A 20,352-nucleotide genomic window follows, 5' to 3' on the forward strand; every position below is an offset into this window, starting at 1 on the left:
AGTATTGGCACAAACATTTGAGTCCTCCGCTATGTGTATAGTTTTTCTCTCGCAAATCTGCCACTTTATTAAGTCGCAAAAGTTCGCCACTTTAGAAACTCTAAAAAAAAATGTATTTATGCGTGTTTACGCCGTCGTAGTCAGACTACCTTAACGTTTCTTAGCTCCAAAAAACCTCAGCTAGCTCCTAACCTAAGGTGTAGGTGTGCTCAGCGTCAAAACGGGTGCGTCGTCATTTGGTGCAAGTCTCGTCAACCGTGTTGGGGCCTTTTTGCGTCTGGCGAAGCCTTCCGGCGGACATACGGCAATTTGGTAACAGGAAGTAGACTGCGCTAAAAACAAATGCTATTAAACTGGGAATGATTTTTGAAAAATGAATCTCAGAGTTATGTTAGTAACAACCATATAAACAATATAGAGCAAACTTGTCATTACAGTCGGGGTTCTTTTTAAGACTAGTGACGGTGGTACTAGCCAATGCTAACGAGGCTAATCACTATTTTCATCATACTTGTGTGTATTTGTAAGACTGAGTCTTTGCCTTGACATTTTGTTGAGAGCATTACATTCTGGCAACGGCGGCAGACAGGCGAGTCGAAAGTCTCGTGTAAATTGCCCATTTGCTAGAAGACTTGTGAAAAACCTGATGAGCGGTTAGTCGCCTTCAAGCTCAAGACTAAATGGCCACTATTTGGTTCAAACCCTCCAAATAAATGGTTGTCAGCAAACGTGAGTATATCGTTTGTGGATCTGTGGAAAGCAAAGTTTTTGGCACGGTTGTCTTGTAGATTTACTCCGAGGCATTTGATTTTCTTCTCCTCAGCACACAGGAACATAAATACTTGTGTTTTGCTGATCCCAGTCTGTGTCGCTGCCACGATTGGCTGAAAGCTGATGACTCATTTGAACAGGCTTTGAAGGGCTGGCAACATGAGGGCGGATGGGTTGCTGGTTGGAGGTGTGAAGGGGGAACAGGAGGTGGATGCGTAGACTGCCACTGTAGCCTCCAACACTTGTACTTTGCTGTTATTTAACCATCACACACACACACACACACACACACACGCAAATACCAAGACAATTTAATGTAAACACATTTCCCCAGATGTGCGTGCGTGCGTGCGTGCGTGCGTGCGTGCGTGCGTGCGTGCGTGCGTGTGTGTGTGTGTGTGTGTGAGAGAGAGAGAGAGGGGGGGGGATAGAGAGAGTGAGAGTGAGAGAGGGAGGGGAGAGAGGGAGAGAGAGGTAGGAGGGGAGGGGGAGCGAGAGAAAGGGGGGTAGGAGGAGAGAGAGATAGAGAGAGAGGGAGAGAGAGACTGAAGGGGGGTTAGGAAGGGGGGAGTGAGTGAGAGTGAGAGGGAGAGAGAGATGAAGGGAGAGAGAGAGAGTGAGAGAGAAAGGGGGTAGGAAGGGGGAGAGTGTGAGAGGGGGAGGAGAGAGAGTGTGAGAGGGGGAGGGGAGAGAGTGAGAGAGAGGTAGGAGGGGAGGGAGAGAGAGAGAAAGGGGGTAGGAGGGGGGAGAGAGAGAGAGATTGAGGGAGAGAGGGGAGGGATAGATAGAGGGAGAGAGGGAGAGAGAGACTGAAGGGGGGTTAGGAAGGGGGGAGTGAGAGGGAGAGAGAGATGAAAGAGAGAGAGGAAGGGGGGAGAGAGAGTGTGAGAGGGGGAGTAAGAGATAAAGGGGGGTAGGAAGGGAGACAGAGTGAGAGAGACTGAGAGGGAGAGAAAGGGGGTAGGAGGGGAGAGAGAGTGAGAGAGTAGGAGGGAGAGAGAGAGGGACAGAGAGAGAGAGAGAGAGAGAGAGAGAGAAAGGGGGGTAGGAGGGGAGAGAGAGAGTAAGTTAGCGAGAGAGAGAGTGAGAGGGAGATAGAGGGGGGTTAGGATGGGTGAGAGAGAGAGAGAAATAGAGAGAGCGAGAGAAGGAAGGAAGGTAGGAGGGGAGGGATGGAGACTGATGACAGCCTGCAGCCCCCAGTACAGGCAGAGCGCCTCGTCGTCTCCCAGACTGGAAGGAGGGAGAGGAAACCGTGAGCTGTGCACGCGTCGCCTTGCGTTGCAAAGGCAGTCCGGCCGCGGGTGCGAATCCAGCGTGAGACACTCGCTCCAAGCCACCTCGCCTCTCGTCGTCAAGGAGCTGCCACACGACCAGGTGAGCCTTAAACGCATGTTGACGCGCTCGTCCAACCTCAGCCTCACTTGCCTTTTCAAGAACACCGTGTACAAACCTGGGCATTTTTCACAAGCTCGTCGTCTGCATTTGCCGTCGCAGAAAGTTTCCCCCGATGAAACAGGTGTGTCAATCATAAGGTGAGAAAGGAAGGAAGGAAGGTGGGGGTGTTTTTGTTTTTTTCCAACATGCGAGTGTGAAGGCTTGTTTATCTCTTGAGTGACATGTGAAAAAGACGAGTGGGACTTGGGGGGGGGGGGGGGGGCATAATAGGAGTGAATATGTCCGATACAACACCCCCCCCCCCACCTTTCCCCCGTGTAAATCTATGTGTCCCTGAAAGAGCGAGTGGGTGGAGTGGTGAGGATTTCAGCAGCAGCCGTTATCTCAGCCTTGTTTAGAAACCAAAAGGGAAACATAAAGACGCTGCTGTTTTTTTTAATGCTGCGCTTTAGGCGGGCAATGTTGGAAGCGACGCGCACGCACATTGCGGCTGACAGCGTGTGGACACACTTGAAACGCGACAACCGTCTGGGAAAGCTGGAGGTGTTTACATTTCACATTTGCTTCAGATTAGTGTGAGCCTTTTGTCACAGACGCACAAGAAAATATCCATCCGTGTTTGTTGTAGCATCGACAGGAGGCGATCTGTGTCAGACAAGACTTTCTAATCTGTATCAGAAGGTGTCGAAAATATTGGCTTTAATGTTGATGATGACGAGCCACGTGTTGCGGAATATCTTCTTGTTTTTGTGTGTAAAGTGCTTGAAGTTGCATGTTGAGGTGGCGTTTGTGGGTTGCAACTGGTTTCTTATCTGGCGTCTAAATCACTTGCCAATTCTGACACTTCTCCTCCATGTTAGGATTCGGGTCCCCTGTTCTGTTGCATCATGGGATGTCATCTGTGTAATGGCAGCGCGTCAATGTTGAGGCTCACTTCAGGAGTGGGCTCCTTTCAAACTTGAATGAGGCCTTATTTTGTAGGCATCGACCAATTATCAGCCAGGCCGATTATCGGCGCCAATATTTGGCAATTTGATCAAATCGGTGTTTTACAAAATCTAATGGCCGATAATAGATCAAGGGAACTATCTATTTAGATTTTCAGTTAACTTACTGCTGACCTTGGGAACTATCTGCAACTTTTGGTTTAAAATTGCAGCAAAGATACGTGAAACATTTCAGTTAGGGCTTTGCATTTAATCGAAATTAAATTGCAATTGCAATTATTCCACTCCACAAATACAAAATCAGCATAATTGTAAAAAAAAAAAATGAAAAAAGATTATTAATACTAATTTTGAGTTGTTTGAGTTGTATACATTTAGGGGGCAACAATTACTGTGGAAACAATAGTGAGCTACAATATTTTACTTTTTACTAAAAACAGCTCCAAACAGGGCTGTGCAATTAATATACATTCAATTACAATTTACATTTTTACACTCCACAATTACAAAATCAGCATAATTGTAAAAAAAAAAGAAAAAAGATTATTAATGCTAATTTTGAGTTGCTTGAGTTGTATACATTTATACATTTGCACTGTTTTTTTAAATGTTAAAATAATTTTATTAAATTTGTTTCATCCAAAAGGAACTTTCATAAGAATTTTATTTGTCTTAAAAAAAAATACGTTTAAGCACGTTTTTGTACCAAAAAATAAATGATCATTCTAATTGTGATTTCAATTATTGCCAAAATAATTATGATTAATATTTTCTTTATAATCGAGTAGCCCTAATTTCAGTTACAGTATTTTGAAATTTGGGGAGGGGGCAACAATTACTGTAGAAACAATAGTGAGCTACAATATTTACTTAAGTTTTCATTGAACTTTTTAACACATACTGATGAGCCTGGAAGCTTCCCGAACTTTTTGTTAGAATTTTAAAACTTACTGTCTAAGACCCCCCCCCGCTGGATATATATATATATATATATATATATATATATATAATTGTTTTATTTTATTTTGATAATAATGTCCCTTTTACTGAAAATGAATAACAGCTCCAAACAGGGCTGTGCTATTAATATAAATTCAATTACAATTTCAATTATTTACTCTCCACAATTACAAAATCAGCAAAATTGTTTTAGAGTTAGGGTTATTAATACTAATTTTTGAGTTGTTTAAATTTATATATTTGCACCTTTTTTCATTTTAAAATGACTAATTTAATCAATCTTATTTGGTCCAAAAGGAACTTGCATAATTATAGTGTTTCAAAGAAATGCATTTGTCTTCATATTTTTTACATGTTTAAACATTTTCTGGTTTTGTACCAAAAAACAATGATTGTCCTAATCGTGAATACAATTGTTACGTAATCGTGATTACCTCATTGACACGCAGCCATTTTCACTGAAGCAACCCCCTTTGCTCCCGGCTGTTTTTTGGATTCTGCAAGGCCCACAGATTATTGTGTTCTATGGTTATAAAACATGGAATTTACCATAAGAAAGATTCGAGTCTCTTCTTTCATCAGGAAAAATAAGTATATGTCTATCTCAGAGGTGGGCAATCTCGGTCCTCGAGGGCCGGAGTCCTGCAGGTTTTGGAGGTTTCTCACTTCCAACACAAGCTGATTCCAATCAACAGGATCGTTATCAGGCTTATGCAGAGCTTGCTGATGAGCTGATCATATATCAGCTGTGTTGGAGAAGGGCAACATGCAAAACCTGCAGGACTCCGGCCCTCGATGCCCACCTCTGGTCTATCTGTTTCCGTTTTGCAGCAATTAGCATTAGAATATAGAATTTATCAAGTTTTATCATTATTCACAAATCTGGTGAAAATACTGGCAAAAGGAGCTTGTTGCAACATGGCTGATCTCTTATACTCTATTGCCACCTGCTGGCCGTTTTTGTAGTTTTGTTTTTAACCACCTTTTCAGGTCAGATGCTGCATCAAAGCCTTCTGTGTGCGTATAAATACGTTTTGGGGAGTGCATGACAAAGTATTTAAAAAAACATATTTATCAAAAACGTATAAATAAGGATTGAATGAGTTCATATTTTCTTCATAATCGACTACTAATCATCTCAATCGGCCCTCAGTCCATCTCTTTAATCTTATGTTCAAGCACACAAGTGGGAGGTGTTAGCAAAAGAGTCAGCATGCCTCGTTGAGATTTCACTGGCACACCCGTAACCGACTTGCCCCTGTGAGTGAACGTTGGCCCTCAGTTTTTGTGACGTTGGACGTCTGCAGTCTCAACCCGTCACCGATTTTTGACATGTGGAGGAATCGGTCGCAGCTCCCGATTGACCCCGCCCTGTCTTTTTTATCAAGCATCCATATGTCCGTCCCCGCCTTCATGCTGCTCCCAGCAGATTTGGAATGTTTGTCTCTTTCACTTTGAGTGAGCGCTACCCCCCCCCCCCCCCAACCCCCCCCCCCCCCCCCCACCTCCAGCACCAGCGCTCTGGTCACCACAGAAACGGCTGATTCAGGAAGGGTGGGCGTGCGTCTCACTGCTGCGCCCCGTAACGCTGCTTTCACAGTGCGCTGGTGCTGCTTTGATGTGCTCACTCCAATCTTGCACTATTACTGCATGTCAACACAACTAAGCTGTTTGGCCACCTTTCTCAAAGAACGCAGATGGTATTTGGCTGGATTACCTTGTTAATACTCGGCTTATTTATTTATTTTTGGGGTGAAATTGTTATAGATTGTGACATCATCCCTCTTGACTTGTTTTGGCTTGATCGAGAGCGCTCGGATTGATTCTCGTTTCAGAGTCACCTGCTGTGCGCGTTTAGAGAGACGACACAGTTATTAATAATGCACACTCCTATGACCCGGACATTTAATAATAGATATGCCGTGACCTTTCTCTTATATAAGCAAGAGAAATCACGACATGTTCAAGGCTGACAAAAATGCAGTTATGAAATGTTGCGATTTCACGTGGAATGATGAATAGCAGCTGTAATTGTATTTAATGTTCTCCGTCATCGTCGCTTAATCCGTGTTGTGGCATGTTTGGGATTGCTTTTGTTGCCATGGCGACGGCCGCTACAGTCACTTGAAAGCGCTTATTTTTCAAGGTGTCAGAACAAGAAATGAAAGTTGTTTCCAGCGCAGCCAATCCGAGCGGGACCCCGAGAGCTCGTCCTGCTGTGCCGGATGAAATTAAAATGGGAATTTGTTCTCGCCGAGGAAGTTATGATGGCGAGCAACTCGTTCCCCCACAGACATGCTTTTTTTTCCCTTTAACTTCAATACTCAAACATCCTATTAGAGTCACACTATTAATGTAACTTTCCAAAATAGCTCTCTGCCTGTGATTAAAAACACACACACACAATTTGTTTTGTCTTCGGTTGAAATGTGTCCTGTGAGCCGGTTGCAGAGATTTCTCTTTCCCCGCAGAGTGAAGCGGTGACGCAGCCCGAGACTGCGGACCCGCCACCAGAGTGCCGGAACAAAGAGCCCGCACTGTCATCTTACAGATGATGACAAAGATGTGGCTTTTTCACAAGCTATCAAAGAGGTGCAGATTGGCCGAGTGTGACGCGATCCGCGGGTGCACCTGCAGCTTTGAGTTTGGCTCGCGTTGGGGCCTCTGTGCGTGTCCCCGGGGCCACTTTGCTGGTTGGCCATCTACTTTCACACGTTGACATGCAGAGGCTCAAGTAAGAATACCGTTATTTTAGAATAAATTGCTTCAAACGGCAACGTTTTTTTTAATTGACTTAGATCAGACATGAGCTGGTCAAATGGCATAAATGTTGGCCATTTCTTTGGATGTATCAGTATGAGTGTCATTCCATTGAACCCATCACTGAAAATGGAACCCCAAGGCCGAGGGACCCGTTTGAAAGGTTTTGGTGGCTTGTACAAAAAGCACCAGTCGTGGTTGTGACACAGATTTGCTTGAATTATTTGCAAACGTCTTTGAGCTGGAATGACATTTGTGTAGCGAGCTCACTGCTCCTTTCCACTCTGCACATCTGGATCAGCCTTTCAGACATCTGCTCAAAAGTGCTCCTTTGACCGCATTTTGGGGTGAACAAGAACTGCAAAGGATGGCAGAGAAGTGCTTGAAGAGGGAGAGTGGACTTATTGAGCCATTTTCAACAGTAAAAAAGTGAATATGTTGTCTAGAAAGTTCATTATTTTTTAAAAACACATGTTGCCACTTGCTGTCGACCGAAAATGACATCACACGTGCTCAGGAAACGGCTAACCAACAATTAGTGTTGATTTCAACAACGAAAACGCAACAAAAATAATTTCGTCTATGCTCATTTTTCACCGGATTCAAACTAGACTAGACTAAAACCCTCATTAACTCATTCACTCGCAGCCATTTTGACTGAAGCAACCCCCTTCGCTCCGGGTAAAAACATGGAAGCTACCAAAAGAAAGATTACAGTCTCTTCTTTTATCAGGAAAAAAGTATATTTTTTCTTTTTCTGTTTTGCAGTAATTAGCATTAGCATATAGCTAAGTTTCATCATTATTCACAAGTCTGTTTAAAACAGTGGGTTAAAGAGCTTTTTGCAACATGGCCCTGGTTGATCTCTTATAATCTGCTGCCACCTGCTGAGCGTTTTTTGTAATAACTACCATTGTTTTGAGCAACCTCTTCATTTCAGAGGCATAGAAAACTATAAATATGTTTTTGGGACCATGGCAATATTTAAAATAGAATGTTTTTATATGTTTTGGGTAATAGCAATAAGTTAATAAACAATACCTGGGACTAAACCAGTATGCATTTTCATCAACTAATGAAGACGAGACAAAAATGTACTTCACTTAATATAAACTGGACTACAATCTATGGACACTTTAAAAATTTGATGAAAATGATTTGATTTAAAAGAAATCTTGTCCCTGCTAATCTGTCACCGTGACGCTGTCATGTGACACGCCCCCTTTCAAATCTGCAGCTAGCGTGCGCAACATGCACAAACACATGGGACAGACAGGAGGTGGATTCACGGGGAAAGGTAACAAAAAATGGTTTTAACATAACATGAATCCAACGGCTATAACGTTCCAACAATAATGTTAATCCGAGCGCTAACTAATGCAGGCTAATTTTCTAGCTTGTAGCATGGAGCAAAAGTAGCCAATTGTTGATATACTGTAATTGTGTGTCAAGATGGTTTTCATTAAAAACATGAGAACATTTTATGTGAAATAGTTTTAGATCTGAAATGTTAAACATAATCTGCGGACAAAAAAATATATACAGCGGCTAAATGATTGTTCGGACTGAAACTAGACTAAAATGTTGACAGTTGTTGTTGATAAAACTGGATAAATAAAATGATGTTTTCTTGGACTAAATTAAAGGCTAAGGCCATGTACACACGTAGCAGGGTATTTTTAAAAACGGATATTTCCCTCCTCAGGGTGTAGAAAAAAAAACAAACATTCGCAGCTAATCGCATGAATGCGTTTTTAAGTACGTTCATAAGAATTCCAGACCTTAAGGTGGCACCAGTTCCCCAAATCCTCTCCAATCCGAGTACGCCTCCGTCTGGCGACACCATTTTCACAAATTGGGCCTACAATGAGATGCATGCCAAGCCTCTAGGTGGCAGTAGTCAGCCAAGTACGGCTCATCTCAGCCGCTGATCTCGATGTATGCGGATCACAAGACTTTTTTTTTTTTTTAAGCAACTTTTTTTCCTACTCACTCACCACACACACATATACAAACATGGTCTCCCGGTGGGGAAGCGAATCCACGCCGCCTTTTTTTCTTTTCTTCTTTTTTAACAACTTGAGGTTTGTGATTGAGTTACGTGTGTAGAGGACGACGTAAAACATGCCAAATCTTCACTTTTTAGAAAACTTCAATTGTAATGGAAAAAAATCCCCGCGGACGTGTGGATGGCAGGGCAAGCCGCAGAAAAATATCTCCGGTTTGCAAAAAAAAAAACGGCTACGTGTGTATACATAGCCTAAAATGCTAGATTTATAATCAACTCAAACAGGACTAAATAAAAAGGGGATGAGGTTGACTAACTATGATCAAAACTAACAAGCTTGATTGAAACCGGACTAAAACTGAGACTAAATTTAAAAATGGCGGATAACATAAACGCTACGACCAATCACGGCTCACTTGTTTTCTGGGTTTGGTCATATGATGTTCGCAAACGGAGCCGTGATTGGTCGTTACCTGTTTCCTGGGCACGCGTGATGTCATCTTCAGTCGGCAGCAAGCGGCAAAATGTGCTCATTGTACATGAAAAATAATGAGGTTAGCAAATTAATTATAGATCAAATATGAATTTCTTGCTGCTAAAAATGGCTAAACGAGTCAAGTATGGCTTTAAGCTTTCAATTTGATTGACCACAGTGTCAGTTGTGTTTTGTGGCAATGTGTGTCTCAGCATTTTCCACACTATCTCTGGAGCACAGAAAATGCTGACTGGATCAATGTGCACCCCTCCCCCCCTCCCCGCTCCAAAAAATAAATTCCAATTTGCATCCTGGGGCGGGGGGGAAGAAAGCAGACGCAGTTGTGCTGCATGAGGATTGATGATGTCAATATCACGGCTGCCTCGGCTCACAATGGTTAATGGAGTTGAGGTCATCTTCTGCTAATCTGCGAGCTTGCCGACTCGCTCCGTCGTCAAGCTGGTGACATCATGACTGTGATTCTTTTCCATGTGTAGGCGCACTCATTCAAAGGCCGTTGGAAGTAGCCCGCAGCCAACGAACACGTCATCGTGCAACGTGTCTCCCACATGCATGTACAACTGCATGACAAATACTGCAGATATTTCTTTTCCGGCCTGTCAGTCAGCATTTCCTTACATTTCTCTTTTCATTCTGAGATGAGATTTTGATTGTTTTGGACACAATTTATGAAACGTGTCGCGAGTGAAGATGGATGAGCTTAACCCTCCCCCTGGTGGCAGCCTTTATGAATTGCATCCCTTGATGATTCATACTGATCGCCGCATCCCGCCGCCACGATAAACGATCTTGTCACTACCGTTTTGTATCTTGTTCCCTTCATAAAGATGCTTCCCTGGTAGGAGATTTATTTGAGTAATACTTTTGCGCTAATGGCAGCACGGCTGCTGAGCTCTTAGCACATCCATTTCCAGCCGTTCTATGTGGAGTTTGCATTTCGTCCCCGTGCTTATGCGGTACTCGTACTTCCTCCAACATTTTGAAAATCTCATATTAAGTAAAAAGTCCGATGGAGCAGCCTATTAATCCATTTAACAACATAGAAAGCAAATTTCATTGTCAGTAGTCATGTCTGAATGCAAATTTGATAAGAATCGGTCTTTAGAATTTTGGATATATAAATAAATATATAAAAATATATAAATATAAATAAAACTGAATGGAAACGCTAGAAATGTGAAAAAGGGCCCATAATTCGCCCAAAAAGTTTTGAAGCTTAGAGGGTATGGATTTTGGAGCGTATAGAGGAGAAAAAAAAAGAAGAAAAATGCAAATTTGGGTTATGAAAACCGATTTTGTTTGTAGTCCCAAAGCAATGTCAGACGATAAAGTAAGGTATGTTTGGTGGGACGACGAAACAGAAATAATTTTGCAATTAATTAAAGAAGCGAATATTGATACAGTTTTAGATGGAAAACAGCAAAGAAACGTTACGGTTGATCAAGAATTATAAAAGCAAACTCATCCGATGTCATCCCACGACGCAGTCACTTCCTGGTCTTCTTCTTCTTCTTCTTCTTCTTCTTTTAAATTACACACATCCCTATGGTGTATAGCGCCACCTACAGCGGCAGAGTCCCCTCTCAATATTCGCAAAAGAACAACAGATGGGAACGAGCACAAGTCCGTTTTGCGCATTTTCACACAATTTGCTTTAAAACATTTACACAAACAAAACAATTGGATGGAAACCCGACTAATGGCTTCTCACCGGGTTTGAGAGCAAACATCGTGAGGATAAGCAATATGGAAAATGGAAAGATGGGTTTTGATGAAATGGAAACATTTTGTCAACTTTCAGAGGTTAGCGCTTCCCCCTTAATCCTGCATCTGCATAAATAAATAAAAACACACAAACTCAAGTATCTGCAACTGCTTTAGTAAAAATCTATTAGCTGCTCTACAAGTGGAGATAATCAACATCAGCATAAAGCATTAAATTGTCTTTGAGAGGCAATTTTTTTTTAAATTTTTTTAGAACGACAAGCGCTTAACATTGTTTGTTTGATTTCTCTACTTACGATTTTTCTTTTTTTTTAGAGACTTTGATTAGTGACGCAAACAAAGATGGCAACGTCCTTTGCATATCCTCAGTGGAGAACTTTGCCTGCAGCCTCCGGAGTGCTCTGCTTCTCAGGCCGTTTCTATCTTTCCTCTCCGTCCCTTCCTTGTAAAAGTCCAATTTACAAAGTCACCGTGACTTCACAAAGGCCGCCCGTGGCCATAACTTTGCATCGAATAGGCTCGAGTGCGCAATGGCCGACATTTTATAGCCAAAAGGTCAGTTGGCTGTGACATCATAATGTTCCGCCAAACACTTGGCTGGCTTCGATTTTTGCCAGAGAAAGAAGCCATTTCAAATATTTGAATGCTCCATTTGAGTCTTTCAGGGACAAAACTCAACAAAGTTGACGAAATGAACTCCTTCATCTCACGGTTTAGAATCCGCCAAAAGACTTTTCAAAGTTTACCATCGAAACTGAGACGCAATCAAGAATCTCGCCTTTTGATTTGTGTTTGTGCTCTTTCATGTGGCTGGGATTGTGTTCCGCCATCTTGATGAGCACATCGTGTTCCCGGTGGGGGCTCGAAAATGACCGCGGGCAAGGCCTCCATAAGTCACTAATGGCGTCGGAGCGGCCGAGTACCGAGTACTGCTCGCTCTCTGTGCAGTCCAGACTCAAGTGCGCATTAGTCCAGACTTCACTGAGAGGACGCAAGCTACATTTTTCTTTTTTTTTTTAAATATCTTATCAAGCAGAATTTTTCAAACGTTCTCAGAATATAGAGACACATTTTAATTGATTTTTGATACTAGACTAATTGCGTATGGGCGGGATTGTACTTCTAAACTGTGGAAAGCTTTTTTCTTACGTTTTGCGAAGCTGCTCTCATATTCAAAAGCTTCAAGGATGACTGCCTTGAAATCTGCAGTTCGCTCATGAACGCAAACGTTCCCCTTGTGGACGCTTTTGTCTCTTCACTTAAATTGTTCTCTTTTCATCTGCTTCATGTCGCGCCACGTCATCGCCATCTCACTTTCCGGCCTTTCTTTTGGCAAAATCCCTCATCCGAAAGCAGCGCTTTTCTGCATAATCGTTCTTTTTTCTTGAAGATGGCTTTTACGTACACACACACACACACAGACAATTCCCATACTGTGCTGCAGGTCATTTCTGTATGACATCATGTTGTTGATGTGTAGCTGTACAGATTATGATTATTGTTATTTCTCATTTGTAAATAATGTTATGTGATCATGTCAGTATTGAATGATTAGGAATCAATCAACTATTCAACATAAGGGCTACACCTTTGCTGCATCACATTTTAACTCATTTGCTCCCAAAGACGTGTTTATATGTTTTTAAAATGTTTTGTTTTTTTTAATATATATGCTAAAGCATACAGAAGCCTTTGATGCAGCCTCTGAACTGAAGAGAATGCTTGAAGCAATGGTATTTATTACAAAAACGACCAGCAGGTGGCAGCAGAGTATAAGAGATCAGCCAGGGCCATGTTGAAAAAAAAAGCTCTTTTTGTCAGTGTTTTCAACAGATTTGTGAATAATGAGGAAAGTTAGCTACATTCGAATGCTAATCGCTGCAAAACGGAAACGGATACAAATCTTTTTTCTGTTGAAAGAAGAGACTGTAATCTTTCTTTTGGTAGCTTCCAGGTTTTTATAGCAATAGAACACAATATTCTGTGTGTCTTTCAAAATCAGTCCAAATCCAGTAAAACAGCAGGGAGCGAAGGGGGTTGCTTCAGTCAAAATGGCTGAGAGTGAATGAGTTAATGTGACATTACTCATAGGTCAGGTGAGTGAATGGGTTCTTTTCCAGATAATGGCCGCCCGTCTCCACAGATGATGGCCTCACGAGTTCAATATTTCTTTTAGCATCAAACTCGCCGACATTGTGGTTTAAATGTCTAAGAATTTCTGTGAGATAACAGACACGGCGAGTGTGTCAATCCTTTCCGAAAAGGTCAGATGGCGTCGGAATCTTTGTCTTTCTTTTTTTTTAAAAAAAGCTTTTTACATCAGCGCTCTTCATCCTGCTATTGTCTGTTTTTGTCTCGTCACAATCGACTTTTTGGCTTTCATGTTGGAACAACTATTGTGAGTCAGTACTTGATTACTCTGGAGCACAAAAGAGCTTGTGGGAAACCAAAAAAATAAAAAAAAACGGGATTCAACAATGGCAGAGGGAGTGGAATGAATCATACCCAGAGTGGCTCTTCGCTCATTTTCATTTTGGGTCGGAACCAAATTCATTATCATTAGTATTTCAACCTCTCTGCTAACCTGAAGAGATCAGGACATGTTTTTTTTTTTTTTAACTTCTTATGCTCCATCATAGTATAGAGGGGGGGGGGGGGATTCCTTCCTGTGGAATTTTCTGCTTATTTCATATTCCACAAATGCAATATTAATCCGAATGTTGCGTTTAGACCCGTGGGGGCACAAAAGAAACATTATTTTAAAGACAACTTTTGACTTGACCCTCCATTTAAATACTGTACAACTTAAGTGTAGAACCCGCGTATTACTCGCACTAGATTTGATCTTCTTGGACTGCGAATGTCATGACCTCATTTGGTAAACTGTACTGCATATACATGACTCGTGTTTCTGCTTTCTTACACATTAGTTAAGATATTACTTTATGACTTTTTTTTTTCTTTTCTTGAGCTAAATGTTTATCATTTGAAAGAATAATTGGCCATTGGGCATTTGTTATTTTGGCATAAATGTTTCATTAAAGAAAAAAAAAATGTATTCATCAAAACACGCCAAATTATTTTTCGGTGACGACCATACCGCAACTTAGTAAAGTTGAAGAGAGAATTTAGCCAAATGCTAACCGCTACCACAACGAGAGCTGTCCTGGCTGGCCCCGCAATATTATGCCACGGAGGCAGGTGATCTTTGGTCGCCATGACGATGACACAGACACATTCTCCTTATTGCAATTCCATGTACCATTCAAATAATTACGTCATGAAGTCAATTAATTGAAGTTATTGAGGTCTGGCAATGACATAGCATGTCTTGTCACCAAATAAAACGTGCACGTCGTCCCAGTGCCTTGAAAGCATGTTGCAGAAGTGCTCACCAAGTAACCAACCATAATTGTGTTCTCATATATTTGAGCACTTCTCCAAAGTGCTCCATATTTTGCTGTCCATTTGCACAACTCACCAGGATGCCAAGAAAATGTCCATCGAGCTTGTAAGGTCAGAATTATTCAACACACAGAGAAGAAAGTCAAGTCAGTTCTTGGAGTCGACATAATAACGCTGCGGTGACGTTGGCCCGATTCTAAATCCGGAATTCGGCAAAGTGAAGGAACAAACCAAATTCAAAGGTTCAGACTTTCAAGTGCTTTTTAATGTCAAAATGTATGATGCGCTGCCGTGGTCTTCTCTGCCATGATGTGTTTCGTGTGACGAGTGGGAGGACGTGTAAAAATGCATAGCAACAGACTCTTTCTCTGCCGTCCTCTTTCTCACAAACGCACGCACCCACGAAAACACACACACAATGAGAAGCGCCTCATCCAGCCTCAAGCAAAACATGTCGATGGCTCCACGCCAGACGATTTGTTTCTGTGTGTGAAGCGCCAATCACGGGACCGCATGCGCCGCTAACCCGCCCCGCACAGGTCACATTCACTCTAAAAAAAATTGGGTCAAAAATAACCCAAATTGGCTCCAAAATGGACCCACTCAACTTTTTGAGTTATTAGCAAATTAAATTCATAATGTTTTGTGGTTTATTCGTTGGTTCGACCCCACTGTTGGGTTCATTATAACCCAGTTGAATTTGGTCAAAAATGAACTGGCCCAACTTTCTGTGTTATTTAATCCAAAACGTTAAGCCAAATTAAATAATAACCCACAAGGCAACCCAATTTGTGGGTTATTCATTTGACCCAATTTTGGGGGGATAACCCAATTGAATTTGGTCAAAATGAACTGGCCCAACTTTCTGTTTTATTTCATCCAAAACGTTGGGCCAAATTAAATAATAACCCACAAAGCAACCCAACTTGTTGTGCCGGTGAATCGGCTGACTGATTAATTGGTGCACCCCTAGTTATTCATGACCCCACTTTTTGGGTTTAATTGAATAACCCAATTGAACTGGGTGAAACATGAACCGATCTAACTAAATTGCGTAAAATGTAATTAGTAATCCACGAAGCAGCCCAATTTATGGATTGTTTTGTGGGTTATTTATACGACCCAACATTTTGGGTTAATTGAATAACCCAATTGAACTGAGTCAAACATGAACCGACCCAACTAAATTGCATAAAATTAAATTAGTAATCCACAAAGCAGCCTAATTTATGGATTGTTTTGTGGGTTATTTATCTGACCCAACATTTTGGGTTTAATTGAATAACCCAATTGAACTGGGTGAAACATTAACCGACCTAACTAAGTTGAGTAAAATTAAATTAGTAATCCACAAAGCAGCCCAATTTACGGATTGTTTTGTGGGTTATTTATATGACCCAACATTTTGGGTTAATTGAATAACCCAAGAAGTTGAGTTTTGACCCAATTTGGGTTATTTTTGAGCCAATTGTTTGTTTCACGTGACCACTGTCATGTGGCCGCGTCAGCACCTCGCCCGCCATTCCACCCGTCCACGCCTGTCAAGTGATCTAATGAAATCCCCTCCAAGGAACGAGACTTCCGAGCCCAGGAGCGATCCATTTCCCCCTCAGAAGCTGTGCTAGGGAGCAACTCGGCTCGGCTCGCCTGTTAAAAAGCACCAATTCTATTTCGGGCCATCCCACACACACACAGTGGGAGGGGGGGTGGGGGCGGGGGGTTGAATGTGTCACCCTTTCATTACAGCATTTCAGCTCCTTGTGAAATTTTGTACAGCTGGAGGTAAGAGAACCCTCATTTGGATTTCAGGAACACCCAACCCTCCCCCAGCAATTAGTCCTTCAGAGTGTGTGTGCTTTTGTGTGACTTATCTGTACGGACCCCCCCCCCCCCCCAAAAAAAAAGGAAAAGAAAATGTCCTTCCAGCTACTGATGGCAGCATGTGAGTCATGCATGCAGGCGACCAACTTGTTATGTTCCCAATGATGTCGCCAGTATTGTCACCCACTCTGAGATGTTCTCAGTCTGTTCTGCCAGCCGAACCGCGCAGCGTAATTCCTGCCGGGTCGACCCCCTTCAATTAATTTCTTGTTCGTCTTGATCCAAATAAGCCACAGTAAGAATTTAATCGCCATAACGGGATTATGAGCTGATTGGCGCTACATGAGAGCCGTTTGTTGCTGCAATAAAGGGTGACATTTTCCCAGTTTGGCCGACAGTCGGTCCACGCCGAACAAGTCAAGTCAGTTTGGAAAACGCGCGTGGAGAAAAAGGTGGCTCGCTCTCAGGAACAGACAAGATGAGACTCGCATGGCTGCTCGCAGCGACCTTGATCATGATTTTTCACACACACACACACACACACACACACACACACACACACACACACACATGCACACCTCCTCGACTGCGCATGAGGATTAAGAAACAAAATGGAGGAATGGAGAATGCTTCAGAGCTTTCAAAAGAAAAATCAGATTTTTTTTTTAACAGCTCATCTAACAAGGAATAACGTAACCTACAATCTGCCGACCTTTTATCGGCAATACGTGTGTGCGGGTGTTAATTTATTCACTCAAGCAGGCTGACGCTGACGCCATGGTGACCGCCGACAATCATGCGAGCATTATCGTGTTTGGCAAATCACCGCGCAGCCTGCAAAGGTGCGAGTGAAGGGCTTGCGCGTCTCCAAGCAGTTATTATCGTTCATCAGGTATTAAGTGAGTTCAGGAAGGCCGGCAGGAAGGTCACGGCTTGACATTTGAGTGTGTCGCTCGGTCAGCAGGGACCACCTCACACACGTCACAGGGCTTCATTCATGGCCCGCCATTAAAAAAAACAAAAACATGATTGTTTAATTTACACTTTTACCTTGGCATTACTTCCAAAGTCAAGCACCTGAAATGTTGCACAATTTGGAATCGAACCAACATTCTGGGTAAGAAAATTGTCATGACTACAAGGAACATAATTCAAGTAAAGTTGCGTCATTGTACAATGCGCATCCGTATTGAACTTAACAAAATAAAAGCATTAAGCGTTGTGCAAAGGAGTCACGACTCACTGTTTAGCAGTAATAAATTAAATAATGCATTTATTTGTGGGGACTGGGATCAAATTGTATTTTACAAATTGAAAAAAAGTTACTTCGTGTTAAAAATTAGTTGGTTAATATGAAAAGAAAAATGCACTGAGCTGTCACCGTTGTCTTACAAACGCCATTTTGCAATGTAGTGACCAACACAAATCAATGTCACACTCATTTTTTGCAGTACAGTAGCTATTTTTCCATTTGAAAATATTTCATGAATTGTTATGAAATTACTGAATCAATGCAACCATGTTTGTTTTAGGTTAACACTTTTATGTTAACAAGAGTGTAAAAAATTTGGGAGGAAAATATAGTGCAGTTTATTATAAATTTAGATATAAATTGAGATAAAAGTGTGATTAATTTGCGATTAATAGTGAGTTAATTATTGAAGCAATTAACTACAATTAAAACTTTTAATCGACTGAAACCCCTAATATATATATATATATTAGGGGTGTGAATTGGTCAGTACCTTGCAATTCGACATGTATGACGATTCATAGGTCACGATTCGATTCGATACCGATTGATCCCGGTACAAATCTATAATTTATTACGGTTTTTATTTTATTTTTTTACTCTTATTTAGAAAATGTTCATCAGTAAACTTGTACATGTACACTGTAAGATTTGTATGAAAATGTATTTATCTGAAACTTCAGGCTTCTAACTGAGCCACTGCGTTTAACAAAGAGGTTGCAATCGGTTTCATGTTTGAACAGCACTGAAATCAAATATTAAGGCTTAATGTTCCATTAATAAACCATTCTTCCATGCTTAATGTGTGAATTCTCACCCTAAGTAAGACGTTTTGTTGAATATTCCCATAAAAAAAAATGGATGTTTAAAAATCGATTTGGCCGCATATGGAATCGATTCGAGAATTGTAATCGGAGCGCATTTGTCTATATGAGATGAGTGCGATTCCGTTTCCCGGTACAATCGATCTCATGGGACTGCAGTGAGCATCAAAAGGTTTAACCCGATATCACGTGTATTTTGCATCGCTGACTTTCTTACCTGGATTTTAAGACCAGGGGATTTTGGGGGGGCATGTGAAGCCCTTTGAAAGTCTTTTGCAATTCAGATCTGTCAACCTGGCTTGACTTCAATTAGGAGCTAATTACGGTGATCACTTTTTGAGCACACACAGCAAGAAATGACAAAAGCAAACTTGAGCTTCCCGTCTTGTTGTAATTTAGCCTTGGAGGCTGCAGTATTAAATTCCACAGTTTTTCTTGCTGTGTCTTCTCTGGAATCAAATGTTTATTTTTTTCCACATAAGAAATGAGTGGCTTTTTTTTTTTTTTTTTAAGTGTATGAAATTAACGATCGAACATGATTTGAGTGTTGTGTTGATGTTGGTGTGTAATGAATGCAATATAAGGTAGAATATCGACTTGAGTCATGTGATGTTTGGCAGCTCAAGCAAAATGGTCTTTGCTTTGGTTTTTAATTTCCTGAAGAGTGATTTTTGGGACGCAACGATGTCAACAATATGTAGCTTGTTGTTGCGGAATATTTGCTAACTCTGATGAGAAGTTACAAAATAAGCCAGACTGACGAATATGCGTTACGTTCTCGTAGTTGTGCCAGTAAAGTTTGAAACATTTATTTTCAGGAATAAGTACTCATATTGATTTAAGTAAGGAATATATGCATATTCAAAATATACCATCACGTTTTGACAGCTTGAGTTTAGTTCACCTTTAAATTCTTTTTTTATTTTATTTTATTTTTTAACCCCTCCAGATCCGCATTTTATGTGCTGGGTAAAATGTATTTAATTTGGGTGATTTTGACTCTTTCCCCACATAAGAACAAGATGGAATTGAGTTTTTTTGGATTTGTTATAGTGAACGCCAACATAATATGCCTGTAGCGTGTTGTAAACTTATCAAGCTTACATGCAACTTTTTGAACATCCCACAAATCAACTTGCGATTGTGATTGCTTATGTAAGATCCAATCACGAACTAGAGGTGTTGACTTCATCAAATGAAATATAATGAAATATGCAAATATGTCATGTTCACTAGGATCATGTATTGGCCTGAAGGGGTTCATCCATATTTGTATTTTTTTTTTTACTTTTTATGTACCATAAAAAAAATTCAGTACATTTAGATTGTATTTATCATTGAAGTCCTATAATATAGTATATTTGCAATCACTCATTAACTCTTTGTTTTTAAACATTCGTTTGAAAAAAAAAAAAGTGCTTTAATTAAATTGTAATTTTATTTATTTATAAATTTTTTAAATTTCCAAAATGTAAGTGTTGATGTCCAAACTGTGTACAATGTTACAGTGGCTTACAATAATTATGTAAACCTCAACCTCATTTTTGATTCAAGTTTAGGCCTAAATAATAATCATTTCTGTATTTCGGTCATTTTCGGTCTGTTTTGTTCCAATAAAGATTAATAATAAAAGTGTAAAGCCATTTTTTACCCATGTTTTTCTCATGTTCTGTAATACATGACGGCACTAAGAATATAACTTAGTTATATTGGTTGTGTAATCATGCACAGCTTAGCAATCGAATTTGTATTGGGATTTGGATTCATAGCTTGCTGTCGGTACGAAAGACGATCAAAGCGATGAAATGGCGCGACGGAAACATTCAACAGAGCGTCATCTAATTTCATCATCAATTCCTCCTTTTTTTCACTTTTGTCTGCTTTGTCACGTCATGCGCTTGACGTCGTGGCGATCCCCAGGGAGCGTCCTGGCCACGGGTTTGATGGGAAACAGTTTTGCCGCCGGGCAGCTCAAGCATTCTTAG

The 20,352-nt window shown here is 41.1% G+C and overlaps 1 protein-coding gene across 1 annotated transcript in view; it reads left to right on the forward strand.

The window, feature by feature from the left end:
* The first annotated feature begins 1,912 nt into the window (after positions 1-1,912).
* Positions 1,913-20,352, forward strand: part of LOC144063720 (prickle-like protein 2) — a 41,427-nt gene continuing 22,987 nt past the window's right edge. Inside the window, exon 1 of the mRNA XM_077585535.1 lies at positions 1,913-2,148. The gene's annotated coding sequence lies outside the window, so the exon portion shown is untranslated. The remainder of the gene's footprint in view (positions 2,149-20,352) is intronic.

Source organism: Vanacampus margaritifer, chromosome 1 (assembly GCF_051991255.1).
Source record: "Vanacampus margaritifer isolate UIUO_Vmar chromosome 1, RoL_Vmar_1.0, whole genome shotgun sequence".
In the NCBI taxonomy this organism is placed as follows: Eukaryota; Metazoa; Chordata; class Actinopteri; order Syngnathiformes; family Syngnathidae; genus Vanacampus; species Vanacampus margaritifer.